The sequence below is a fragment of the Panthera pardus genome, unplaced genomic scaffold (assembly GCF_024362965.1).
Source record: "Panthera pardus isolate Hobbes unplaced genomic scaffold, ASM2436296v1 HiC_scaffold_27, whole genome shotgun sequence".
Classification (NCBI taxonomy): Eukaryota; Metazoa; Chordata; class Mammalia; order Carnivora; family Felidae; genus Panthera; species Panthera pardus.
In genome coordinates, this window is record NW_026526843.1 from 84,337,966 (window position 1) to 84,361,947 (window position 23,982).

At 40.4% G+C, this 23,982-nt stretch overlaps 1 protein-coding gene and 1 pseudogene across 9 annotated transcripts in view; one reads left to right on the forward strand and one right to left on the reverse strand.

The window, feature by feature from the left end:
* JADE3 (jade family PHD finger 3) overlaps positions 1-23,982 on the reverse strand; it is a 135,160-nt gene that overhangs the window by 108,170 nt on the left and 3,008 nt on the right. The window contains exon 1 of one of the 9 annotated variants that reach the window (XM_019417540.2): positions 6,989-7,310. The exons of 7 other annotated variants lie outside the window; for them this stretch is intronic. The gene's annotated coding sequence lies outside the window, so the exon portion shown is untranslated. Of the gene's footprint in view, positions 1-6,988; positions 7,311-23,982 lie in introns of those variants that run through there. One more of the 9 variants, XM_019417544.2, reaches the window with a different exon arrangement.
* LOC128773836 (60S ribosomal protein L12-like) lies at positions 17,474-18,006 on the forward strand (annotated as a pseudogene).

Consider the following 23,982-nt stretch of genomic DNA (forward strand, 5'->3'; position numbering starts at 1 on the left):
AACTTAGACTTACAGGATCCTGGAGATCAGGATAATGTTAAGCTAAGATTGCCTTCTGCCCTTAGCAAAGGGTCACTCAAGAAGCTGTGTTCCTAGAGGAATGTCACTCTGCCTGTCTCAAGGACTTGTCAATGGGCTATAAGTTGTAAGGAAATTTAATTTTTTTTCTTTTGCCTGTTTCCCATATCATTTTATTGGAGTACAAAAATTTGACATTACAGTGGATTTTTCATCAGAAACCATGAAGGTCAGAAGGAAACAAAATGTTTGAGGTGTGGGGAAAAAGGAACTATCAACACATAATTCTATATCCAGCAAAAATACCTTCAGAAATGAGAATTGATAGCCAGCAACCTGCTCTAAAAGAATTGCAATAGGAAGTTCTTCAGACAGTTGAAAAATTATAGCAGACAGAAATTTAGAACATTAGGGACAAAGGAACAGCAACATAAATAGAAAATAATTGGGTAAATATAATAGACTATTCTCTTGGTTCTTGAAAATATGTTTCATAGCTGACAGCAAAAATGATAACGTGTGAAGGGATTTTCAATAGGCGTAAATGGAATATAAACCAACTATAACACAAAGGATGTTGGGTAAATGTAAGGTTTCTGCATTCCTCTTGAAGTGATAAAGTATTGATGTAGACTGTGCAAAGATATGCATTATAATTCCTAGTGTAACCACAAAAATATGCAGAGATGAACTCAAAAATCACAGTCAATAAATTAAAATGGGGTGCTAAAAAATGTTCCAGTAACCCAAAAAAAGGCAGGGAAGTGGGGAAAAAAAGGAAATAGTAACAGATAAAGTGGGATATAGAGGGACATGACATAATGCTAAAAGGTTATTAACTCACCAAAAAGACTTAACAATCCTAAATTTGTACACACCTAACAATGGTGCTTTTAAAATATGTGAAACAAAAACTGTCAAACCAAAAATGAGAAGTAGAAAAATCCAGTTATACTTGGAAGCTTCAATACTCTTCTCTAATTAATACACAGAAGTAGTAGACACAAAATCAGCAAGAATATGTAAGAACTGAACATCATTATCAACTAAGTGGAATTAGTTGACATGATATAGAACACTCTACCTGACAACAGCAGAATATATATTCTTTCAACAAGACAGACCATATCCTGGGTCATAAAACAAACCTCTAATATAAAAGAATTGAAATTATAAAGAATATGTTCCCTGGCCATAAAGAAATTAAAATAGACATCAACAACACACAGATAAGAGGAAAAGTTCCAAACACTTGGATGTTAGATAGCATACATCCAAATAATCCATGAATCAAAGAGAAACTTTAAAACATTTTTTTTTTATCTTAGAGAGGGGGAGAAAAAGCACACATGAGTGGGGGAGAGGGGCAGAGGGGAGCGAGGGAGGGGAGGGGAAGAAAGAGAAAGAGAGAGAGAGAGAGAGAGAGAGAGAGAGAAAGAGAATGAACAAACCCTAAACAGGCTCCATGCTTAGCATGGAGCCCAATGTGGGGCTTGATCCCATGACTCTGTGATCATGACCTGAGCTGAAATCAAGAGTCAGATGCTTAAGTGACTGAACCACCCAGGTGCCCTTCAAAGAGAAACTTTCAAGAGAAATTAGAAAATACTCAGAATTAAAGAAAAATGAAAATACAACATAAACCAATTTGAGGGCTACAGCTGAAGCAGTGCTTAGAGGGAAATTTATAACATTAAATGCTCTTGTAGGGAAAAAAAAAAAACGGTCTCAAATAAACAATCTACACTTCCACCTTAGGGAACTAAAAAAAGAGCAAAATAAATCCAAAGCAGTCAGAACAAGGAAATAATCTGGATAAAGCAGAAATCAATGAAGCTGAAAAACAACAGAGAAACAGAAAAACAACAGAGAAAAATCAATGAAAACAAAAGCTGGTTCTTTGAAAAAAATCAATAAAATTGATAAACCTCTAGCAAGATTGAGAGAGAAAAGAAGAGAGAACACTCAAATTAGCCATATGAAGAATGAAAGAGGGAATTATCACCATAGACTCTGCAACCACTGAAAGGATAATAAGGGGATATGATGAATAATTCTATGCATATAAATTAGACAACTTAAATGAAATGGGACTGATTGCTCAAAAACCACAAACCACCAAAATTCATTGATGATGAAATAGATAACCTGAATAATGCAATATCTATTAAGGAAATTAAATTCACAGCTAAAAATCTTTTTAAGAAGAAATACTCAGGCCCAGATGGTTTCACTGGCAAATTTCAACAAACATTTAAAGAAAAAATAACACCAATTCTGCAAGATCTCTCCCAGGCAACAGGAGAGGAGGGAATCCTTCTCAACAAATTTTATCAAGTCCTGATACCAAACCCAGACAAATGCAATACAAAAAAAGAATGCTATAGACCAATATTCCTCATGAATACAGAAGCAAACATCCCCAGCAAAATATTAGCAAATCTAACAGCAATATATAAAACCCTAAAACCAAGTGGAGTTTACCCTAGGAATGCAAGGCAGGTTCAATGTCTAAAAACCAATCAATGTAATCAACCATATTAAGTGTAAAAAAGAAAATCCACATGAGCATTTCCGTTCATGATGACAAAAGCATCTGTCAAAATTCAGCATGCATTCATGATAGAAACTCTCAGCAAACTAGGAATACAAGGGAACTTCCTCAACTGAATAAAAAAACTTAAAGACGACAGACTTGAGGGTGAAACAGGAGAAAAGATGTTCTTTTTCACTACTCCTATTTAAAAAAATTTTTTGAGTATAGCTGACATACAGTGTTATCTCACCACTCCTATTACATCATACTGGAAGCCCTGGCCTGTGCAATAAGGGATAGATAGATGGATGGATAGATGGACGGATGGACAGATGAATAAACAGATAAATAAATGGCACACAGGGGTTTCTGGCTGGCTCAGTCAGTGGAGCAGGCAACTCCTGATCTCGAGGTTGTGAGTTCAAGTCCAGGTTGGGTATGGAGATTACTTAAAATCTTTAAAATGTACTAGGGGCCCGTGGGTGGCTCAGTTGGTTAAGCGTTCACCTCAGGTCATGATCTCACAGTCATGAGATTGAGCCCCGTGTGGGGCTCCGTGCTCAGTGTGGAGCCTGCTTAAGATTCTCTCCCTCCTACTTCCTCTGTCCCTCAACTCGCGCTCACTCTCTCTCAAGAAAAACGGGCATATATTGGGGCGCCTGGGTGGCGCAGTCGGTTAAGCGTCCGACTTCAGCCAGGTCACGATCTCGCGGTCCGTGGGTTCGAGCCCCGCGTCAGGCTCTGGGCTGATGGCTCGGAGCCTGGAGCCTGTTTCCGATTCTGTGTCTCCCTCTCTCTCTGCCCCTCCCCCGTTCATGCTCTGTCTCTCTCTGTCCCAAAAATAAATAAAAAACGTTGAAAAAAAAAATTTAAAAAAAAAAAAAAAAAAAAAAAGAAAAACGGGCATATAGATTGAAAGAAAGAAATGAAACTACTCCTACTCCTAAACAACATGATTGTTTGCTTAGAATATATCAGAGAATCTATTTTTTAAAAATCCTTTAACAACCAGTTAGCAAGGGAGGAGGACATAAGGTCAACACAAAAATAAATCATATTTCTATGTGGTGGTAACAAGCAATTAGAAACTGAATATTTTAAAAATATATTATATACAATAGTTCTAAAGAAATAAAATATTTAGGTATATCTCTAACAAAACACGTATAGGATCTATATGCTGATCCTACATGCTACAAAACACTACTAGAAGAAATTCAAAAATCTAAATAAATGGCGAAATATACTATATTCATATGGTGAAATGTTCAGCATATTAAAGATGTCAGTTATCTCCAAATTCATCAGATTCATCAGGAGACTGAACCTAATTCCAATAAAAATCCCAGCAGCATTTTTTTTTGTAAATACACAGGTTGATCCTAAAATTTATAAAAAAATTTATAAAAAAACAGCAAAAGATCTAGAATAGCTAAAACAAATTTTAAAAAGAATAGAGAAACCACACTAACTGATTTTAAGGCTTACTATAAAGCTACAGTAATCAAGACAGTGATATTGGTGAAGTGATAAAAACTGACCAATGGAACAAAACAGTTCAGATATTGACCCACATAAATATAGGCAACTGATGTTTGACAAAGGTGCAAAAACAACTTAAAGAAGGAAGAATAGTCTTTTGGACAAACGGTGCTGGAACAATAAGATATCCATATGTAAAAGCGAGACCTCCATCTAAACTTTGCATCATATACAAAGATTAACTGGAAACAGGCATAAACCTAAGTGTAAAACATGGAACTACAAGTAACTTTTAGAAGAAAACAGGAGAAGGGTGCCTGGGTGGCTCAGTCAGTTGAGCGACCAACTTCAGCTCAGGTCATGATCTCAGTTTGTGAGTTCGAGCCCCACATTGGGCTCTGTGCTGACAGCTCAGGAGCCTGCTGCGGATTCTGTGTCTCCCTCTCTCTCTGCCCCTCCCCGACTCATGCTCTGTTTCTCTCTGTCTCAGAAATAAATAAACATTTAAAAAATTTTAAAAAAAAGAAGGAAACAGGAGAAAATCTTCATGACCCAGAATTAATAAGAGTCCTTTTGAAAAAAATGATAGATTGGACTTCATCAAAATTAAAATCTTAATTGGTGAATGACGCTGTTAGGAAAATGAAAATCCAAGCCAAAGATGCAGAGAAAATATTTGTTAATAAATTATGTAACCAACAAAGGATTTTTAACCAGAATATTGAAAAAAAAAAAAAAAACTCTCAAAACTCAACAGTAAGAGGGGCACCAGGATGGCTCAGTCAGAGGAGCATATGACTCTTGATCTCAGGGGTTGTGAGTTCAAGCCCCATGCTGGGTGTAGAGATTACTTAAAATAAACAAACGTGGGGGCCTGGCTGGCACAAATGGTAGAGTATACGACTCTTGATATCAGGGTTGTGAGTTCAAGCCCCACATTAGGTGTAGAGATTACTTAAAAATATTTAAAAATACATAAGTTAAAAAAAAAACAATTCAACAGCGAGAAAACAAACTACCAAATTTAAAAATGGGGAAAATACTTGAACAAATAATCCTCTCGACAAATACTTGAGCAAAATACTTCCCTCTGATGGGTTTTATAAAAGTCATGAATTTGAAGTCAGTCTGGCTTTTTAAAATTTTAAGGGTGGGAGCAATGTTCCTTCACCTAACTACACCCCAGGGCAGCAGGTGGCCCAAGTGATTATTTTTTCAAAAACACTTTATAATGAAGTATTAGAGAACTTGTTTTAATAATAACCAGGAAAAAAAACGGGTTGAAAAAAATGTCTCCTACTTGTCCCATATCCCTAACCCACTCCACCCCCTCTTCCGTGGTGTTTTAGAATTTTGGTTCAGAATTCCTCTGCAGAGGATTCCCTGTGCTGCATGGAAAGCTGGCACTTTGGTCTTTGTATTAATAGGCACCATACCTGGATAATTTCTGAATTGGAGTTTTTATTACAAGATACTTGTCTTATGCCTCTTTCAATAAAGTCGTCAAGCTGATTCAGTTTGTTAGTGAACCATGTTTTAACCTGCCCTTCCTGTCTCACATGATGTTTCAAATTTGTATATATTTAACACTCAATGGTCTTGTAGACAATTAAGGTTTTATTAATGTGAAAACGATCTACTGTTTTGTTGGATTCTGTGGGTGCTAACAGGGCAGGCTGCAACCCTCCACTTGAGCTCACTCTGTTCTCCATTTTCATCCCGGACAACTGCAAATCAATGACTGACATGGAGTACCAGTGGAGCCTGGGGGGTAGAGGGCGGGGGGCAGTGGTCAGGGCTGAACAGTGCCTAGTGCCTGAAACACACTGGCCATTTGCAGAATTGTTGATTTGATTATGCTATTCAGTAGTGTGAAAAGGAAAGTATTAAAATAAAACCTGTTAGAGAAAAGGAGGCTCTATCAGAACGAGCTGCAGTATATTTTGCCAAAGCTATTAGATTTTTGAGGCAGCTGGTAGTTTATCAATTTTTATTTCTTCAATATAGTTATTTTATGGCCATTACCAGCAAAACTGGATTATAAGGAATAGTGTTTGACAGGAAAGAAGGGCCCAGTGTGAGTCTGTTTGCTCTGGATCTCCTAAAACAAAGGTTCTTAATGTCATCCTCTTGGCTTATAAATAGAACAATAACATGATAGGAAGGAACATCAGTTTCTCATTTTGTGAGAGTAGTTCCAGAAAGTCTTTCTGCAGTCTTTTGCAGAGGCATCCAGTGTTTTTTCCTGCAAAGAGCTCTTCAGGTACCAGCATGATCACTAAGGTATTTCAAGGTGCTGGTAAAGCATTAAAACCAGCAATCAGTAGTGGATTTCAGGGACTTTGTACAGGATGGGGCATGATCCACAGGCAATGCTGTAGGATGTTTCGGGTGTCAAAAAATGTAATTTTCAAAATTAAAAACGTGACTCCTACAAACACAGAGTGAACACATGTCAAAGACTACTTTATCTGTGAGGGAACCAGGATAATTCAAAGAATATTTGAGAGATTTGGTATACAGAGGTACTAAAATTAAAAAATGCTACAGTAAGATAGCTAAATTGGACAGAAAAGTGGTTAATGTCTACAGGACAGTTCATCTGTACTCTCAGATTATTTCTTCTACCCAAAAGAATTTTTACATCTCCTACCTGACAAAAATCTTTTAACGCATCACTTCCAAACAAAGATGCAATCCCCCAAAGAACTAAATAACCCTTGGGTGGGCCTCTCAATGTTCCAGTATAACAATGAAAGAACGCATGACCATCTTTTTGTATTATTTTTAAGTTTTAAATAATTTCTATTAACAGAGGGCTAATAGTTTATTTTATATTTGAGTAAGTCTTTGTGACTAAAATTAAGGTTCTAGGGGACCAGCTTTTGGAATAGTATGGTGGTGCTTATATATTTTGCTTTACCCAAGCATTCCAAAATATCATTTATTTACCTTTCAAACCAATCACAGGATCTTAGAAGTCATCTGAGATCCCGCCATCTCCTCGGGCATGTATCCTTTCTTTAGCAGTCTTGACAGATGATCCTGAAGCATTTGTGTGCAAGGAGGAAGGAAACTGGCATGAGTGCTCATTATGTGCACATTTATTTTCAAAGGGCCAAATTCCTTCTCACGGTAACACATAACCTATACATTTAGCCACATTTATCAAATAAATGGATTTCTTCAGCATAATTGCCTTGAATTATACCTTAATTCTAAAAATTTACACACAGTATAATTTATCCTTCTTGATGTACAATTCGAGTTTTGAAAAATGCATACATTTGTAATTACCACCACAAACAAGATATAGAACAATTCCCCACAATGAGATACCATCTCACCCAGTCAGAATGGCTAGCATCAAAAAGGCAAGAAATAACAAGCATTGGCAAGGACGTGGGGGAATGACAAGGACACGCAGTACCGGTGGAAATGTAAATTGGTACAGCCACTGTGGAAAACATGCGGGTCTCTCAAAAAATTAAAAATAGAAATGCCACAGTAATTCCACTGTTGGATATTTACCCAAAGAAAACAAAAACACTGCTTTAAAAAGATAAATGCTATGTTTATAGCAGCATTATTCACAATGGCCAAGAAATGGAAGCAACTCAAGTGTTCATCCACAGATGAATGGATAAAGACATGGTATATACAATGGAATATTACACAGCCATAAAAAAGGACGAAATCCTGCCATGTGCAACAACATGGATGGACCTAGAGGGTATGATGTGAAGTGAAATTAAGTCAGTCAGAGAAAGACAAATGCCATATGATTTCATTCATATGTGGAATTTAAGAAACAAAACAAATGAGCAAACAGGAAACAAAAGAGAGAGACGACAACAACAACAAACCAACCCCGAGTCTTAAATACAAAGAACAAACCAGTGGCTGCCAAAGGGGAAGTGGGTAGGGGTATGAGTAAAATAGATAAAAGGGATTAAGAGGTAACAATTTCCAGTTATAAAATAAATAAGTCACGGAGATGACAAGTGCATCTTAGGGAATATAGTCAATAATATTGTAATAACACTGTATGCTAACAGCCGGTGACCACACATCGTGGTGAGCACTGAATAACACACAGAATTGTTGAATCGCTATGTTGTACACTTGAAACTAACATAACATTGTGTGTCAACTGTACCTTAGTAGTTTTTTTCGAAAAACTGGCAACCCTACAAAAAAGATATAGAAGAGTTCCAAGCATAAGTGCTTTTCAAGTGTCAATTAATCCACAAGTACTTATTGAGTACAGGTATGTCCAGTGGTCACTGGTCAGGCTTTGGGGATAGCAGGAAAGTGTGAAAAGGCAGAAGTAAAAGATTATGCCTGCCTCCAAAGAACTCGACAGTCTAACCAGTGAAGTACACATGAACCAAGCACAAATGAGCAATCTACTGGGTAATAATCTGCATGAGATGTGGGTTCTGGTATTGGTACTGCCAACATATGACCTCAAGAAGCCATTTTTTATGGTTATTTCTTATCTGGGCATTCCTTTCCTCATTCATAACTTGAAGGGGTGTCTGTCTGAGACAATCTCTAAGGTCTCTCCTAGTAATAAGCACACGTGAATCAGGTATGAGCATTCAAAGTGATGGTGGAAGGCTGCGAGGTTGAGAACAGCTTTATGGCATTCAGGCAGTCCACGGGTTGACCCTACAGTGTTAGTGACCAAGGGCGAACGGTAAGAGATGCAGCAGTGAGCTGAGAGGTACGACCTGCCATGGGTCTGTGAAGGGAGCAAATAGAGGGATGTTGGTCCTGTGAAGTACAGAAGAACCGCAAAGTGTTATTCTCGAAGACAGTGGTGAGCCCAAGCTTTGAACTGCTTGAGCACCAGGGAGAGACACGAAGATTTGAAAGCTTATTTGTCTATGAAGTAGAGAGAGGAGTGACACCATGATGACAGTGATCCACAGTAATCTCTTCAAGAAAACTCCCATAGGCGTGTCTTCTAGGCCCTGGGAATACAACGCTACAAACCATGCCCTCAGTTATTTATTGCTGCATAGTAAATCATCCCAAAACATAGTGGCTTAAAATAACAACCATTTTATGTGCTCACAATGCTGTGGCTCAGCAATCTGCAGTAGCATCAGCTAGGTGGTTCTTCTGTGACTCTTTCCTAGGGTCCCTCATATGGTCAGTCATCTGGCGACGTGACTGGGACTCATGTCTGCCTACATGTCTGATGCGTGGCTGCTGCCTGGCCTCTCTTGCCATGTCATCTCTTCCTCCAGCAGGCTGGCTGGACTTCTTCATAAGGTTGCTTCAGGGTCCCTAGGGAGCAAGGGGGAAGCTACAAGACTTCTTGAGACCTGGGCTCAGAAGTCACACAGAACTACTCACGTGGCATTTTACTGGCCAAAGCAAGTTACAAGAACAGCCCAGATTCAGGGAGTAGAGAACCGGACTCTACCTTGATGGGAGGGGCTGCAATGTCACATACATACATACATGCATACAGAAATGAAAGGACTCTGTGGCCATTAACCATTCTATCACACCATCCCGTTTGGGAAAATGAGTGCTGAGCACATTAAATCCTGTGCACCTTCAAAGATGGAAGGAACCACTGAGATGAAAAAGATAAGCTTCTGAGTGGGTCCTGAGGAATGTACAGGATGGAACGAACCCAGAGGAATGTGGAGAACTTCAGGCAAAGGCAGTACACACAGGAGTGGCAGGATGACTCATGGTATGTTTAGAGTCTAGTGAATGCATACTTGGCTGGAATGGGTAGAGACGAGGATTTGAAAAATTAAGAGGTAACGATGGTGGGAAAGGTTATGATTGGATGTGGAAGACCTTAACTGCTAGGCTTTCAGGAATACAGACACTACCCACCATGCAGTGAGCAGCAAGGAGTCAGTGGCGGCTTCGTGGCAGGAGTGGGAATGGTGGTATAGGGAAGAGGCCTTTAGGACCTGCATCTTCATGGACAGCAGTCTGGAAGGAAGTTAGACTGGCTCTGGAGTATAGTGGCATAGAGATCATGGCAAGAGAGCAGCCTAGAGATGGTTTCCCTAAAGGCAAGTGCCTGCATGGATTCTCTTCAAGGGGTTAAAGGGCATAACTGGAGCTTTTACCTCCAGATTTATTTAGAGGTATAAAAATTGTTTATCCTGGATTTAAATTGGTCATCCCAGAGAGCCAAATTCAGGCTCATCTCTCTCTCTGTCTCTGTCTCTCTGTCTCTGTCTCTCTGTCTCTCTCTCTTTCACACACACACACACACACACACACACACACCACCAGTCTCCTGTATAAGATACAAGTTTCATGAGAGAGAAGTACAATACAACTGTTAACAATGCTTCGTCTGTATTTGAAAAAAAATTCTAGTGCTCTTTAACAATGTAAATGGGAAAAGAACTATGGGGAAGGTCAGAAACCATGATGGGGCCAGAAAAAGGCTGCCTGCAGTTTTGACTGCAGTCTATACTATGGAGTCATATTCTGCGCAGGCAGACTATTTAGTCACACTTTTCACAGTGGCAGCGTGGCAAAGCACCAGTTTTCTTTTGACAGTCCACAAGACACATATTTATTTCCCAAACTATCACTGTGCACAGGACTTCTGTGGCCATTAGAACATGTTACATGTAATTTTTAAACACAAAATGAGAACAGATATTTAGTTTGTTTATTAAATAGCAGGCAGCAATTCTCTTTCAGGTATTTGTGGGAGACAGGATATGGAGAATTAGAGGGTTTCCTACACTCTGGGAACAGCAGTCTAGTCGTACAACTTTCAGGTCACGTATATACGAAATAGGTCACAGAATAAGGAAGCATGGCATCAGGTGACAAAGTGAAAAGACAAGACATGATTTAATGAGGAAATATGGAGTAAAGGATGGCGTCCAAATGAGCAGGTTTTGAGGCGCGGGGGAGTCTCTTGCTGGGCTAGAATATGCAAGAAATGGCCCAGGCAGGATTGGCAGGGCAAAGAGGGAAGGAGGCTCCAATTGCGAGGAAAGGCTCCAGGTAAACCTGAGTGTTGGATGGTGGTGATACTTGGGGAGGGGAGGCAGTGAGGGAAGTTTAGAGATGACATCCTAGAGTGTGTGCTCTAAACTTCTTGTTCCACCCAGTTAGCTACCCTGAAAGTGCAGGTGAAGAATTGTCCTCAGTTGACAGACCGTGGCATGTGAATACATTAGAAAACAACTGAACAGACAAGAGAAGAAAGGATATTTGGGTTCCTCTTTGCACACACTGGCTTTCATTCACTGTATAGTAGGTGGATGGGTAGGCCTTTGTGTGTACCTCACAGGACAGGGAGTTCTCCAGGGGAAAACACATCCCCTTTGCCCTTGGTGCTTTCTCAGACTGAGCCAGACCATACTATAGAGCAGTTATGCAAGAAAGGGGCCTCTGTTGCATTTCCTAATGACACAGTGCTCTAGGGAGAGATTTACTCAGGCATGCTGAGTTTTGCAATTCTCTCCTCAAAACTGGGGAGGTTTCCTGTAAAAAGATGTGTTTTAAGATAGGACCTGAGAAATCACAGACGGCTCACATCATAGGGGCTCCAAGAAATCATGCCTCGTCAGTGTCAACTTTAAAAAGTATAAAAATAACATTTAGTGATTATCCAAATTTCTTATTTTGTGGGGAGGTACTCAGGTTTATACCCTTGAGGAATGCCTATCCTGGGGCTTGGTATACAGCAAGCACTAAATGAATGTTAGTTGATTTTGAGGTACTTTTTGCAGTTTCTTCATTAAGTATAGCAATGTACTAAATTTTGGTGAATGTGATTCTTTAATGCTGAGAGGGCAAGTAAAATCATCAAAAATGGGCATGCAGTCCAATCTTTGGCTATTACATAGGACTCCCATATGTATGGTCCTGAACTTTTTCACCACTAAAGATAACTTAAAAAAAATTTTTTTTTAATGTTTATTTATTATCGAGAGACAGAGAGAGACAGAGCGTGAGCACGGGAGGGGCAGAGAGAGGAGGAGACACAGAATCCAAAGCAGGCTCCAGGCTCTGAGCTGTCAGCACAGAGCCCGACGTGGGGCTTGAACTCACAAACCGCGAGATCCTGACCTGAGCTGAAGTTGGATGCCCAACTGACTCAGCCACCTAGCCTCCCCTAAAGATAACTTCTAAAACTTCCCCTAGAGACGGCATTGCTTTGGAGGCTTGCCTACTAAACACATCACACTTATGGATTACTTAATTTCCCTATTTTAATTACAGATGAATGTTTCTGACAAGGTTCAGTTAAACATGAAATAATAATAACATTTGGTATGCCAGACATTGCTCGGCATTGTATCCTTAAGAAGTCTTTAATTCCACACAACAATCCCAGTGGTTATCATTATTAACTTCATTTTACAAAAGAGGAAACTGGGGCACAAAGAGGTTAAACTCACTCACGGCTGCATGACTAAGTAAGCATAATTCAAACAACTTGAGTCTCTACTACTCTATCCATTCTAGCGTTAGAACACCAGCGAACTAGTTTCACCATGAACATTACTATAATTCTACCAATCTTACGCTCAGGTATTTGCCTTAAAAAATGCAAACGTATGTGTCTATAAACACTTGCACATACATTCTTACGGCAGCTCTACTTATAATTACCCAAAACTGGTACAACCCAAATGTGGTACATTTCTACAATGGAATGCTATTCAACAATAAAAAAGGAACACCTATTAATATACACAACTTGGATGAATCTCAAAAGCATTATGGTGAGTGAAAAAAAAATGCAAGACTCAAAAGATTACATTCAGCCTCGCTCCATTTATATGACATCCTCAAAGTGATAAAACTAGTGATGGAGCACAGATCAGTGGTTGCCAAGAGTTGGGGAGGGAAAAGTGTCACTGAAGAGGTAACACAAAGGAGTTTTGGGGGGGTGATGGAACTGTTTTGTACCTTGATTATGATGGTGGTTATACTGATCTATACATGTATCAAAATCCACAAGACTATGTATATCCCCTGAAAGTCAATTTACTGGATGATAATTAAAGAAAATGGTAAGAGGCCATCTTCTTTTTGGTCAATACTAATTTCTGTATTTTCCATTTACTCACAATACCATTCTACCTATCGCTAACAGTAGTTTTCAGATTTAAAAATTAAGAGTTACACTACAATGTGAAGCAAAGAACCATTATCAGGTCACACATCCAAACTGAATGATGAGTTATCCCTTTAAATAAACATTCCTTAAAGGTTAAATGAATTTGTGTGCTTAGTGCCTTAAAAATACACGTATTTCAGTAAGTTATTAGACGGCATGACATCTGGCACAGCAATTTGCATAGTAAAACAAAAATAAGTAATCAAAATTAACCCTGGGAAGGACAATGTGATAAAATGAGGATGTTATAAGGATGTCATGGACAACCATGGCTCTTTCTACAGCTTTTCAATTTTTACTAGAATGCATCTCTAGTATATCTCTAGTATAACTAGAAACAGAATTAAAATTTTTTAAAAATCCTTCTAGATTGAAATGGAGATATTTCCCAAGTTGCAATATCCTTCCATCCAGAGGGTTTCCATTGCCTTTGAGAACCTCTTACTCCACTTACCAGGTCACGCTCGTATTCTACTCAACACCTACTGCCTCACTCATAGCACAGTGGGCACTTAAAATATCTGCTGAACTGCACTGCACCCGGAAATGTGGGGAATAAAAATGACAAACACATGGTTACTAACAAAACCTACACTGTGGGAAGACTAAATCAAGCTCTAATTTTGAATGAGGCAAATTATTTCTGAGCGCTAACGATGTTCTCGATAATTACAAAGGCATATATAGAATTCTGAAAGAGAGCAAGACAAACATGTAACAACATACTGCCAGTGGTGTAGAGGTTTCTTTTTTTTTAATGTTTGTTTATTTTTGAGACAGTGCGCTCATGGAGGAGGGGCTGAGAAAGAGGGAGACGGAGGATCCTAAGTGGGCTCTGCGCTGTCAGCACAGAGCCCGATGTGGGGCTCGAACCCACAAACCATGAGATGGCGACCTGAGCTGAAGTCGGATGCTTAACCAACTGAGCCACACAGGCGCCCCCTTAAAGCCTAAAACATGCAGAACTCAAACGAGAATCAATTATTCCTGGTTCCCTAGCCATAAAACCAGAACATGCAAAGAGGTGAGAAAAAGAAAGGAAAAACTAACCTGTGCTGAGTTTCTACGGGCCGTGCACTGCATTAGACATTTATATAGATTAAAACTCATTTTAGGACTCAGGTTTCAGCAGATTTGTAAAGGCCTGGAAAACCATCATTCTCACCATTATGAGAAAGAAGCTAGACAAACTGAAAAACCGATGACTCTTCTCAGACCTATCAAAGTATGGAGTACAGGGCAAACTACCATCCGGATATCTGAAGAGACAGATGCCTGCAGGAAGACACAGGATCTGGGCATGTAAACTGGTAGGAAGATTAAACCAGAAATTCTAACAAGTTACCGAAGGCCAGAGTATGGGATGTCATGAGAGTATGAAGCTCCTGGGTTCCACACGGGGCGGAGGAATTCCCATCCTCTTACAAGTTTTTCCTACAGGAATCCCACCAGGCTCTTAGAGAAAGAATCAGGGGAATCCCAGACAAAGCTCCCATCCTGGTGCCGGTTGGCTGAGGAAAACAACACCCACTGTGAAATCCACCCAGACCCCTTTCCTTTATCTCCAGTACAGAACAAAAGGCTTAATCTGTAGGGGGAAGGGCTTGAAACCCTTGGCTTCAGGACACTCAACTGCAGCTGGGGAAGAGGAAGACAGGAAAAAGAAAAAGAAGCTTCACCCCTGGAGGGCGAGCAGGAATTCTTGTAAAGGACATACTCAAGACCCAGGTTCCAATACCTGCCTAAGTCTGAGGTTTCATCCAGTCATGAGAAAACTCCCTCCTCCCCCCTGCCACCACCTGCCAAACCAGCTATGTGGTTAGTAACAGTGGAATACAACTGGGAGGGCTAGGAGAGGTAGCTCTCGGGAAACAGCACAAAGGAAAACCCCAAAGCCAAGCCGGAGTCAAAAAGAAGGTATCACTAGAGGAGTCAGAAATCTCTGGTGCCCTACCAAAAACAAACATCAAATACAAGCCAACTCCTGACTTGATTAACTCAAATCTCCACACTAAAGGCCTAGCAGAAGGACACCTGTGTTCTTCTCCAAACATATCAAATATTTACCTCAGTATCTCCTGCCCATGTTCAGTTTCAACAGCTTTCCACAGCTTTTCAGCCATGTTCAGCTTTTTATTATGAGGCATAGTAAAAGGCAAGGAAATGTTCCAAGTGACAGAGCAATCATCAAATTTAGACTCAATATGAATACAGATGTTGGGACTATCTGGAATGAAATTTAAAAGAATTATGATTAATATATTAAAGACTCTAATGGTAGAGTTGCACGGTAGGCAACATGCAAGTCTAGATGAATAATTTCAGCAAAAATACAGAAAGGATAAGCAAGAAATCGAAATGCTAGAAATAAAAAAAAAAAGTTAAAAAAAAAACCCAACATGCTCAAAAAAAGGACAAAAAACCCAACATGCTCAACAGGAGATTAGACACGGCCAAGGAAAGAATCTGTGAGCATAACGATCGAGTTTATTGGTCAGATCAATAAAAATTAAAATAAAAAGAGACAAGAGAGTGAAAAATTCGAACATGGCATGTAAGAACTGTGGGAAAATATCAAACAGCATAACATACTTGTAAACTGGAATTCCAGAGGAATAAAAAAAGAGAAAATTGAACACAAGAATGATGTGAAAAAATAATGACTGAGAACTCTCCAAAATCAGTGACAGACAACAATCCACAGATACAAGAAGCTCAGAGGAACACCAAGAAGGATAAATATGACGAAATTTTAAAAAGCCATATCTAGGCAAAGACAAAGAGCCTGAAGGCAGTCAGAGGAAAAAAAGACACATTAACCACATGGAGAAACAGGACAAAAATTACAGCCGATTTATCAGAAACCATGCAAGCAAGGCAACGGTAGAGTAATACGTTGCAAAGGAAAAGAACTGTCAACCCAGAATTCCATATCCCACAAAAATGACCTTCAGAAGTGAAGAAACAAAGAAAGACTCTCAAAAGCAAAGAATATACTGTCAGCAGACCTGGCACAAAAGAAACATTAAGGAAAAATCCTTCAGGCAGAAAATTATGATTAAGGTAGGAGCTTGGATTAGCATAAAGAAATGAACACTGGAAAAGTAACAAATGAAGGTTGAGTATAAGATTTTATTTTCAAAATGATTGAAAAGCCAATTTTCAAGACACCAGGCAAGGGCCAATCTTGTGAGGCCCTCTAAAGATAGCAAGCAGCATCAGGACTGCTATGGTAACTCTTTTCAGCATAATAGGGTATATATATTTTAAAAACATACAGCTAACATCATACTTAATGGTGAGAGATGGAATGTTTTTCAAGATTGGAACAACTTAAGGATGTCCTCTCTCACCACTACAATTTTGGGAGAGAAGAAAAAAGTAAGAGTGCTCGTGTTACCTAATTTTAAGACTTACCAAAAAGCGACAGTAATCAAGAAAGTGTGGTAATAGCACAATAATGGACACACAGATCAATGCAACAGCACAGAGAGCCCAGAAATAGACCCACACAAGCATAGTCACATTTCTGACACAGGTGCAAAAGCAGTATTAATGGAGAACGGATAGACTTTTCAACAAGTGTTCTGGAACCCCTGGACATCCATATGCAGGAAGATGAAACTTGACACACACCTAATCTGGTGGGAATGCAAAATGGTAGAACCACTTTGGAAGACAGTTTGACAGTTTCTCATAAAAACTCAGCAGTCCCACTCTTAGGTATTTGCCCAAATGAACTAAAAACTTATGTTTCACACAAAAAAATCTGTATGCTAATATTTACTGCAGCTTTATTCATAATCACCAAGAAACTGGAAGCAGCCAAGTTGTCCTTCAACAGGTAACTGTACGAACTGTGGGGCATCCGTACAATGGAATACTATTCAGTGATAAAAAGGAACAGGCTATTAGTTCACATAAAATGGATGAATCAAGTAAAAGAAGCCAGACCAAAAAAGGCTACGTATTGTATGATTCCACTCGTATGAAATTCTGGAAAATGCAGGACTTTAGCTAAAAATTCAGAAGTGCACTATTCTGAGGCATTTCTATGAGACAAAACTGACTGGATACATATATGTATTTTTTAACAGCCATAGCTGTTGGGTGGAAGTCCATGGAAGTTCATATCACCATCACCATATATCATCTCTTTTTAAAATAAATGTATTTGGTTTTTAAAATAGGGTACTGTATTCACACGGCTTAAAACTCAAAAGGTACTTTTGACTTTCACCTTAGAGGAGGTGAAGGTGCAACTCTCTTTGGTCCTCCCAAATCTGGGTTATAGGACACCAGCCACCTCCACCATGCCTCCTAAGTTCGACCCCAACAAGATCAAAGTTGTATACCTAAGGTGCACAGGTGGGGAAGTCAGCGCCATGTCTGTCCTGGCTGCAAAAATTGGCCCCCAGGTTCTGTCTCCAAAAAACGTTGGTAATGACATTGCCAAGGCAACCAGAGATTGGAAGGGTCTGAGGATTACATTGAAAATGACCATTCAGAACAGACAGGCTCAGACTGAAGTGGTACCTTCTTCCTCTGCCCTGATTATCAAAGCCTTTCAGGAACTGCCAAGAGACAGAAAGAAGCAGAAAAACATTAAGCACAGTAGAAATATCACTTTTGATGAGACTGTCAACCTTGCCCAACAGATGCGGCACTGATCTTTAGCCAGAGAACTCTCTGGAACCATGAAAGAGATCCTGGGGACTCCCCAATCTGTGGTCTGCAAGGTTGACGGCTGCCACCCTCATGATATCACAGATAACACCAATAATGGTTCAGTGGAATGCCCAGCTAGTTAAGAACCACAAAGGAAAATATTTCAATAAAGGATCATTTGACAGCCAAAAAGAAAAAAAAAAAGTCAAAAGGTATATACAAAAGTTTATGCAGTGAAGAATCTTCTTCCAACCCTCTACCCTGGCTCTATATGCCCTAAAGCTATCAGTATCTTGAACACTTTTCCAGAAATATTTTATGTCCAAGTAAGAAAAAATGTACATATTATACAGCACATATTATTGCCCCAGTAGCTATCACAAATGGCAGCATATAATACACACTCTTCCATTTACTGTTTTTCTTAAGTTTGTACATCTTAGGGATCATGCAATATCAGTGTAATATTCTACTATCAGTGTAATAACCAAGCCTTGCTCAATACTTAGAATATTACTAATATTTCGCTATCATAAGCAACACTCCAAGTAATATGCAAATAATTGTTGAATAAATTCTTCGATGTGTTTGCTGGGTCAAATGATACAGGCATTTATAATTTTGATGGCTATTTTCAAGTCACTGACTTTTAAAATGTCAGGGATTTTCCATTTTTTATTTTTATCCTAGGAGGAAAGAAAGGAAGCTAAGATTCTATCACCAGGCAATTTTCTGGAGGAATGTACATCGCTAAGATATACAAAGTGAGCCTTCTCCTCAGTTTCCCACACATGCTTCCTAGGGTCTAGTTGCATTTTCATGTAATATTTCAGGCCACAAGCTGGTTGCAAAGCCTATTTCAGTTATGTGAAAGGTGTTAGTTACTTCAGAAAACTTCACAAGCAAAGGCCAAAGGCTAATGCCCCAAACTGCTGGTCACTGACCACTCACTTCACAGCACAATACTGGATTCTTCACTACAACCACAGGGAAGACTTTAAAGTCTTTTTTTAAGTGTTTATTTACTTTTTGAGAGAGAGAGAGAGAGAGAGAGAGAGAGAGAGAGAATGCAAGCGCACAAGCAGGGGACGGGCAGAGAGAGAGAAAGAGACACACAGAATCCGAAGCAGGCTCCAGGTTCTGATGTGTCAGCACAGAGCCCGATAGGGGGCTCGGACCCAGGAACCTTGAGATCATGGCCTGAGCCGAAGTTGGAAGCTTCAACGACTGAGCCACCCCGGCACCCCAGAAGACTTTAAAATCTTGACCAAGGGGCGCCTGGGTGGCTCAGTTGGTTAAGCGTCCGACTTCGGCTCAGGTCGTGATCTCGCAGTCCGTGAGTTCGAGCCCCACGTCGGGCTCTGTGCTGACCGCTCAGAGCCTGGAGCCTGCTTCAGATTCTGTGTCTCCCTCTCTCTCTGACCCTCCCCAGTTCATGCTCTGTCTCAAAAATAAATAAATGTTAAAATAAAATTTAAAAAAAAATAAAAAATAAAAAAAAAAATAAAATCTTGACCAAATGAAACACACCTAGAGGGAATCCTTTGTCTTTATTATAATGCCCAAATAAGGATTTCTTCTCAGGTAAAAACTATAAATCACATAAAGGTTATAAGGAAAGGCTGCAAATGTTTCTCTCATCTTTCAGGTAGTGATGGATTTCCAATTAACTATCCTTTTGCTTGACTACAAAATGCAGTACAGCCTAGTACACTAAGTTTTTGTGATAAAACTTGAACAGGAGGTTGAGAAAACCCACGAATTCCTTTGTTAATAGCTACACAAAATCAGTGAGCAGTCAAGCCATTCACAAGAATATTTACATCCAGAGCACACTGTCTCCCTTCAGTTTCCTTCTGGAAAAAAACACCACTCAGCTCCACACTCAGTAGAAGAGAAGATGGCCCAATTGTATTACTTAATCTCAAGAATACAGTACATTTAGAAATGAGTGTTTAACAAGATTTATCAAAGGAAAAGAGGTTACATTAATGATTATTTTGCATTACTTAAGTAATGGCCCCCAGTTTTTGGGTTTTTTTTTTTTGCATCTCCTTGAATTTGCACCTTTAATTTTGTAAGTTTATTTATTTATTTACTTTGAAAGAGAGACAGAGAGCTAGCGTGAGCAGGGGAGGGGCAGAGAGAGAATCCCATGCAGGCTCCACACTGTCAGTATAGAACCCCATGCGGGGCTTGAACGCACAAACTGTGAGATCATGACCGGAGTTGAAATCAAGAATCAGACGCTTAACCAACTGAGCCACCCAGGCACCTGGTGTTTGCACCTTTAGATGGCTCCCTCCCATTATGACTCTGGGCTTAGCCAAGGAAGCACTTCCCTACTTTGGCTGATGGGACAATACCAAATACGACACAAGCAGACACAAGAGAAGTGCTTGTACACTGGAGCTTGCTCTTGCTGGCTACTCTTTGTGCCTTTGAGACCACGATGTTAACCCATCCAGACCAGCCAGCCGAAGGAGGGACCATTTGGAGTGGAGATGAGCCATCCTTGCTTAGGGCCTCCTAGACCAACCGGCCTGACAAGCACCAGATGTGTGAGCAAGGCCAACCTAGATCATCCAACCGCCCTCCCTTCCCCCCAAAAGCTAACTGACACAGGCTACTTCAAAGTAAGTATGTTTGCAGTCTGGTACATATGGAAAGGGGAAGAGAACACTGGTTTTCCTCCTGCAAAGTTGATTCTGCACAAAAGAAATAGTTTCAAACAGAAAAACCTGCAGTACCTGGACGAGAATAAATAAATATATAAGTACTGAAAAAATGTCTAAGTCTTCCCAGATTCTCACAAATGTGCTGTCTGCCATCACAGATGGCACACACCAAAAAAACAAAAAGCATTAAAAATTTCCATTTAGTCACTGAAGCATCTTTATCATGATATATTTAAACCAAAGTCTTATACTCAACAGTTCCATTTCTAACACAACTCAGGTTTCCAGGAATGACTTCTCCCAATTTTACTTTTTTCCCCATTTGACAGGGCTCAGTGAAAGCTGAAAGACCTCCCTTACTGCAGCCTAAAAAGCATCAGATATATAAACCTAATTAAACCTTCTAGAAACATTCTGCAGGACCAGCTTCTTCCAGCATCATAGCAACTCTTTTTAGCCATGTTAATGGTGGGCAGTAGAAACTGCTTAAGATCTACACATTTGGGCCAGAAACACTGCTTCCACTGGATCACAAAGTGGGACACTGAAGGGGAAATGACTTATAGGCTACTTTTGTTTAAGCCTCACTAGATGTTTTTCTGGATTACACACACCACACCACCACACACCCCCCCAACACACCCCGTATGGTTTAAGGTGGAAAACACCTTCCAGCAGCCTCCCGTTGCCCTTGGAATAAAATACAAGCTGCTTAATGAGGTCCCATAAGGCCCTGTCAATCTCCCCCTGCCTACTTCATCTCTCTTTCCCCAGGTCCCAGCCAAACCTCTGTGGATCCTCTCCACATCTCTCTCCCACCTCAGTGCCCTCACAACACCTGGTGTTCCCTTGGCCTGGCAATCCCTCCTCCCTTTTGCCTTGCTTATTCCTGCTCATTATTCAGGGTCCAGGGAACCTTGCTAGTCTCCCTTACAAAAGCATTCTACCTCTTACTTGCTGTGTGACCGTGGGCAAGTTAGCTTTGCCTCATACCTCACAGAGATATACTATATTAAGTACCTTAGTACAGTGCTCAGTACACAGGCAATGGTCAACAAATCATAGCTACTGTTGTTATTATCCCTTATAGTGATCTCCATCATAGCTCTCAGTACAATTAGCAATTACATACATATTTGTAGGAAAAATAGAAACACTCCCCTGCATCCCACTTTAATACCTAATACTGCTCATGCTATTTCCCCACATACTGCATTTCTTGCGGGGGGAAGATAAAATGAATGTTTACAGAGCAATTTTGACCTCAATTAATTATTACCTTGGAGATGTGGTTAGGCAGATGAAGAAACTGAGGCATAGAGAAGTACCGGCCAAGATCAAGTGGCAGATTCAAATCCAAGTTGGCCTGAACCCATAGCCTGTGCTGGGTATACACCACCAAAGGCTTCCCCAATCATGAACCTTGTTATCTAAGAGCAGCAAGCCTCAGAGAAGATGGATCTTCACATTCTACTCCCAGGTATCTACTCTTCAGATCCTTAACGAGTCTGGTATTTAAGCACTTCCTGTAAACTCCTTCAACCGAATTCCGCCCGCGCGCCACTGCCGCCCCCCCCTCCCCCCCCGCCGATAGATTTCCTTCTTCCTTTACATTGGATGTTGAACTCTCAGTGGGATGAGTTGTCTTTCACCTCTTATACCCCTAGCAAATAGTAGGCACTTAATACACATTTGCTGAACGAATTAAATGAAAATGTTGGAGAATACATTACGGCTGCGAAGTTGGAGTGGTGGAGTGGATTTTCATAACAATTTTGAAGTTTGGCATAGTTGGCAACAAACTTGACATGAAGGATGACAAAAGTAGAGTTTATCATAACCACTTTTACAACTGATAATGATTTCTATATGTAGCACCATACATTGATTTCACCTGACTTACACATACGCCCTTTACAGCTATAGGTAGACGCCCCTCTACCTCTGGGGCCCTGCATCACCACCAAAATTCTGCTATACTCCACTGCTACACTTGAGCCACCCTTCAGGACAGGATGCCCTTGACAAGTGCTAATCTGGCAATGGTTACTTTCTGATGGTTTAGAAAAAGAGAACAAATGATAAAAGCAAGTGGGAGTGAACTAGTAATAATTAGTGACCTTGGGTAAAGGGAATACAGGAGTTCTTTGTACTATTCTTGCAATATTTCTGTAATTATAATCGAAATAAGAAGCTTTTTTAAAATCTAATAAGAAGAACTGTCCCAGGAGACTCCAACACACAAGGTCTGGCTGGTGTACTGACCATGCTGATACCATATTCTCTTGTCAGCTATTCCAAAAAGCACATTCCAGGCTTGGATTTCCTTGCCTGTCAGCCAACATCAACGGACAAGGAACTCCTTGGGTAGCAGAGCTCAGCTATGGCCTCTGGGTTGTGATGGAGATTAAATTATTTACTGCTTAAACAGTATTAACGAACACATGGGTATCTCCTATTGGTCAAAACCTCAGTACCATTTCCCCATACCAGGCACCCTACATACTTTCTTCAGTTGACTGCCTTCTGAGTTACTTTTCCCAAGCTTAGCCATGGGGTCAGGCAAATTCTTCCCAGGACCCTTCTTTCTGCCCCCCAAGAGAACCACAGAGGCAGTTTTGATGATAAGAGCTTTACTGCTATTGTCTGTGGAGAGACCTACAGGCAGGAGGCAAAAATAACCATAGAGGAGTCACAAGTATTTCAGAAAACAGAAAACTCAATGTGGTAGTTACTTGGTCTCCAATGAGCATTTGCTAGCACCTTTTTATTCACTAATTATTTTTACCCATTCATCCTAGACTTTCCCCCACAAACCAGAATGCTTCAGCTTTCCCAGCCACTGTAACTGAACAACAGGGAGAAACTTCTAAACCACTCAAGTGTCCTCATATTAGCCACTTCAGAAGAGTGCCAGATGGGTATCACCCAACACTCACCCCTCACCTATAAGGTGAGGTAAGTTATTCCTTGATGAGATTTTTCTTAAAAGTTTTTAAATTTTATTTGAGGGGGGGTAATTAGGAAGGGGAGAGGGAGGGAGAGGGGGGGAAGGAGAGGGGGGAGGGAGAGGGGGAGGCAGAGAGGGGGGAGGGAGGGGGAGGCAGAGGGGGGAGGCGGGGGGGGAGGGGGAGGGAGGGGGAGAGGAGAGGGAGACATGGGGAGGAGGAGGGAGAGAATCTTAAGCAGGCTCCACTCTCAGCACAAAGTCCAATGCTGGGCTTGATCCCACAACCCTGGGATCATAACCTGAGCCGAAATCAAGATTGGATATTCAACCGACTGAGCCATGCAGGCACCCTGAGACATTTTTTTTTCTTAATGTAAGCCAGCATATGATCTCTACCCTCCTCAGATAGATCCTGTTTTGTATAACCTCCATGAGGAGGTAGATGCATTATGTCCTATGATAATAGGACCTCTGTATCCCTGATCAAGGCTTATTAAGAGCCCTCTGTAATGCC